Source organism: Phoca vitulina, unplaced genomic scaffold, assembly GCF_004348235.1.
Source record: "Phoca vitulina isolate PV1807 unplaced genomic scaffold, GSC_HSeal_1.0 scaffold9, whole genome shotgun sequence".
Classification (NCBI taxonomy): domain Eukaryota; kingdom Metazoa; phylum Chordata; class Mammalia; order Carnivora; family Phocidae; genus Phoca; species Phoca vitulina.
Window position 1 is genome coordinate 36151282 of NW_022589712.1, and position 5448 is coordinate 36156729.

At 35.2% G+C, this 5448-nt stretch overlaps 1 pseudogene; it reads left to right on the forward strand.

The window, feature by feature from the left end:
• Positions 1 to 1549: 1549 nt before the first annotated feature.
• LOC116634708 lies at positions 1550 to 3598 on the forward strand (annotated as a pseudogene).
• The last annotated feature ends 1850 nt before the right edge of the window (positions 3599 to 5448 follow it).

The following is a 5448-nucleotide window of genomic DNA, read 5'->3' on the forward strand; positions in this document are numbered from 1 at the left end:
AGCAGCACCTTTACACAGGCAGAAAAGAGTGACCAAGTCAAAGTGTTGGATGCATGACTGAAGAATGACGATTATAGTGGTTATAGAAAAACCATGTTATTATTGCTATTATTTTTTTAATAGAGGCTAGTTTTTTTTATTTCTAGTACCTTACAATTTAATAACAATGAATTACAAGAATGAGTCTAGCCACTTGTAATTTTGCTTCACTTTCAACTTTGCAAAAGTATATTAACATACATATGTAAACATATATAAATATATTTTATGTAAATATAATATTTATAAACATTTTTTATTTTGATAGGTCAAATCATTTAATAAATGTAGTAAGTTAAACCGACTAACAACCTAAATATTTTTGTTGGAGTGGCAATTTGAGTGTGCTTCTATGATGGTCTGTTTCCAAAGATAACTGCCTACTTTAAGTTCCTTTAGGGCAGGGATTTTGTTTTATTCATCATTTGGTACTCTGTGGTGAGTAAAGTGCTTTAAATATAGTAAGTGATCAATGACTTTTATTGCATGAATAGCAGAGAGTGAAAAATTATAAACTAAAAAGAAAATTAGTTTAAAATGTAAATTCTAGGGGCGCCTGGGTGGCTCAGTTGATTAAGCCTCCGACTCTTGATTTTGGCTCAGGTCATGATCTCAAGGTTGTGAGATCAACCCCTATGGCTGGGTCCACCCTCAGCAGTGGTCTGCTTCTCTCCTTCTCCCTCTCCCTGCTCCCACTGCTCTCTCTCTCTCTCTCAAATAAATAAATAAATCTTTAAAAAAAATGTAAATTCTAGGGGAAAATTTCCATTGATAGAAATAAGAATCCTGCTTGTTACCCAGGGCCCTATCATGCAGTCTTGAAGAAAATGAAAACTGTGAATTCCAATATATAATTATTAAAATAAACATTTCATCTTTTTTGTGACACCAAGTTAAATAAGCACATAAATCTGGTCTTGGCCAATTTGGTGTGGCCAGAAAGATAGCTTGATTCTTAACATAGACTGGTTGGGATGGGCACACTATTTCCCATCATCTCTGAAACCTCAGTCCTTTCGTCTGTGCTCGAACAGCCTTTTTGGCGATAATGCCTTTGCTTTTGAGTAGGAGGACTTGTTAGACCACAAACTTCCAGACTCAATTTTTGTATATCCTGATGAAAATTCTCAGATTTCTCTACTGAATGTAAACAGATGTGTGATGTGTTTAAATTGAAACTTACTGACTGTTGGCAAAGATTTGCTCAAGTGAATAGGGTGGTGCATTTGTACTGATCAAGTTGTTTGGAACATTAAAGTGATAAGACACAATAATCTAAACTTGGGATATACTAGCATGTCTGCCTCAGGCTACCACCTGCTCTGTCACTTCTGCCCCTTCTGGATTTCTCTGGAATTTACTGATCCTTTTGCCTGTTTGCCTAACATTCAACTTAAATCCCTACCTTTTGTTGTTTCTTTCACATTTACATATTATGACCCTTCATCCTCTCCACTTGCATCTTTCTCTAACTATATTCTGGGGTGACTGCCCCAATCTAGATACAATGCTGATAACATTTAAAAATGAATTAAACTCTTTTGTCTGGGCTGCCAACATGCCATCCAGACTGAGAAAGATCCGGAAACTTTGGGGCCACGTGAGCCATGGACACAGCGACGTTGGCAAGCACTGGAAGCACCCAGGATGCCAGGGTAATGCTGGTGGCATGCATCACCACAGGATCAACTTTGACAAATATCACTCAGGTTACTTTGGAAAAACTGGTATGAGGCATTACCACTTTAAGAGGAACCAGAGCTTCTGCCCAACTCTCAACCTTGATAAATGTGGACCTTGGTCAGTGAGCAGACACAGGTACATGCTGCCAAAAACAAGACTAGAGCTGCTCTTATCATAAATGTGGTAAGATTAAGCTAATATAAGGTTTTGGGAAAGGGATAGCTCCCAAAACAGCCTATCATCATGAAAGCCAAATTCTTCACTAGAAGAGCTGAGGAGAAGATTAAGGGGGTGTGTGTGTGTGTGTGTGTGTGTGTGTGTGTGGCTGGGGTAAGGGGGGGCGGGGGGGGGTTATGTCCTGGTAGCTTGAAGCCACACAGAGGGAGGTTCATTAAATGCTAACAAGTGCTTTAAAAAATGAATTAAAAAATTCCAAGTGATCTTTATAAAAGGTACCATATAGATATGGTTGATATTTCCCAGAGTTTTTAACAAAAGGCTTACAATACTGACCTAGACAAATGTAGAGATGATAACTGAAAAACAATAGGTTGATATAATTCAATTATAATTGCTACTGTTTGAGATTAGCAAATGAACATCTTGAGGACATAAATAAAAACTAAGTGCAACTAATGAATCGTTGAACACTACATCAAAAACTAATGATGTACTATATGTTGGCTAACTGAACATAATAAAAACAAAACAAAAAAAACAAAACAACAAAAAAAACCACAGAAGGATTCCATGTCCCTCTAAATGTCTGCCTACTTATGACACAATAAAATTTTCTCATCTTCATTATAAAAAAAAAAACTTAAATTCAAATTGGAGTAGAAATCAAGAATAAGTGAGGTTATATTTTGAAACTCAAAATCAAAGGGGAAAACTCATAAGATTTCTAAACCCAAGTTTTATCTACCAAGAGGAAATCTTGTTTAGGGTAGAGATAATGTACTCAATATGTATTTAAGTATGGATGGATTTAGTTTTAGTAGGTATGCATAGGCTTCTGAAGTACAGTTGGGTAAAGCCAATATTTCTGGTGTCTAAAATATAACAGACAAATATCATATAAAGTACATGTAGTGGTTAGTCTAAACCTTTAAGTTTTTCCAAGCCTGTGGTGAAGTATTGCTTCTCACTAAAGGTAGTTAACAGAGGTGAGGTAGTTAACAGAGGTGAGTTTATCTTAAGATGGCTCTTTTATAAGCAAGTTATTTTAAATTATATTTATTCTCTTTGAAATTTTATACTCCTTGCAAGCTAATAAGTTTGCCTGTCACAGTTACATAAATTCTGGCAGAAGATACAAGACTTCTGGTTCAGAAACAAATGATCTTATCAGCAATAGCAATAGCCAGAGTATCAGCATTTTCTTGTGCTGGTTCCCCACACCCCAGTTCCCACAAGACAGTGCAAATATTAGGTAATGCCGGTCCATACAGCAGTTGGTGTTAAACTAGAGGTGTCTTGAGATTAGGGAACCTGAATCTTTTATAATAGATGTAACTATTCCTGTCTTTTACTCTGAAGATAAACATGCTTTTTATTATATAAGACAGTAGGCAAACCTGCTCTTTGCTTTGGGAAACACAGTCTTCGTCTTTCGAGGTTCTTCATTTTACAAACACCTATGAAAAGATAGTCTGGAAAAATGATAGAAAGTGCCTCTGTGCTCAAGATGTGGAAAAATGGAAGAGACTTATGAACTGTCTCTCAAAACAAAATTTGACAAAAATGGCTATTCCTCTTGTCTAGATAATCTACATTTAAATTATTGAAGGGTCTGAGAAGCCTTTTCCTTTTATTCTCCCAGAACAATGGTACTAAGGTGACCTCAGATGGTCCAGAACATCTTAAGAGGATTTGACATTTTTGTCATCTCCACTGGATAACTACAGTGACAAACATACAGCCGAATACTTCTTTAAGCTGACTAATCTACCTATCATTCAATAAAAAAAAAAAAAAAAGATTCTGGCAACCTTGCTTCATTCATGCACAGCAAAGATAGCAATATCATAAATATTTCACTACATCCTACCTTCCACTCTGATTCCTGACCAGTTTGTGATCCCTTTAGGTCCTGACTTTTTGCTTTCTTTCCTGTTATCATTACATTTGTTTCTGTTTAATAATATTCTTTTGGTAGTGACTGGTAATCCCTGTGATAATATTCTGTTTAATAATATTCTTTTGGTAGTGACTGGTAATCCCTGTGATAATATTAGTGCTTACTCCTTGGCTTACATCTGTTGTCCGATGCTCTGCAAAACAAATCTGATCCAGCCAGACCTCCTGGATTCTATCTCATGCCTGAGAACTGGTCCACAGGGTTGAAGTCCACACCCAGTTTTCACCAGCTTTTATGAAAAGAAGCCAGACTCTGCCCAAAGTATAAACACCTTCTGTAAGATCTCCACCAGATGGCCATCAAGCTTTTACTTGATTTGTATCTTCTGGGTTGTTAGTTCAGTCAAAAGAATCAAACAGTAACATACATTTGGAAGTTATATTTTAAAAAACAACTCAATAAAGATCCAAACCTTGGATTGAAAACCTATTTCAGTGTGGATCAGATGTATATATGCATTAGAAAGTATAGAGAATACATTATTTTCGTAAGACATGTAGAATTGTCCAATCCTTAGTGCTTCAAATATGTTCTAGAACCTAGGAAATACACGGCGTGACAGGGCTTTTCCTGATTGCAATATATTTTTTTGTAAGAAAAGACCACAAATATTTGAAAATATATGACTTTGAATATAATAAATATAGTTTCACTACCCCATACAAAAGTTTGTGATCTTTAAGCATGCGTAAAACGGTGTGAGGACTGACATATTGAATGTCAATGTTAATAACAATATGGACTTTATCAAGCTATACATGACTTTTTTCTGTCTTTCCTTATGGTCTTGACCTTCTGTTCTACTCACAATTTGCTTATTTTAATTTTTTGATATTGTAATTTTTCCATATTGTTTTATACATTCTTCCAAGTTGTGAGTTAAAGCAAGATATGAACATATACATAACATCTTCATTGATTTTGTTTCTGTTTATTTAATTCACCTGGATTGGAATACTTTGAAAAAAACATGGCTTTAGCTGTATGAGCTGTAGACTCTAGATCCTTTTACTTTCCTATCAGAGTGCAAGGAGAGTGTATTGTACTGAGAAATACCACCTCAGTTTGGCAACATAGGAATTCCTGAGGATTGTTTGGAAGTCAGAAAATCATATAATTATAGAAAATATTAAAGCCTTAGAAATTAGAAATAAACATTTTTTTTTTCTGAACAAAGGATAAAACTGACCTCCTTCTGAACAAAGGATAAAAATAGCCTGATACAATCAAGCTTGATACAGCTGTACATTTAATTAATAAAAAAGACAGGACCTCAATTCAAGTCTGCCTATATTAAATTCAACATTTTCCCCCTATAACCTGCTGTGATTATTTTATCTGGATTTTGAAATGTGAGTTAGAATTGAGGAATTAAAAAATGAAAGCCAATGCTACTTAACAAAAGACAAGATAATACTCTTAGGGAATGTGGAGCTAATGCATACTGAATTACGTGGGGGAAATTGAACTTATAACCAGTATGTAGAGACAGGTCACCAGGTTCAAGGGTGAATCAGAGATCTTTAAAATGCTGGGTATTTTGAGACCAATAGCATTTGAAGTTATAAAAATCAGATAAAGATAAT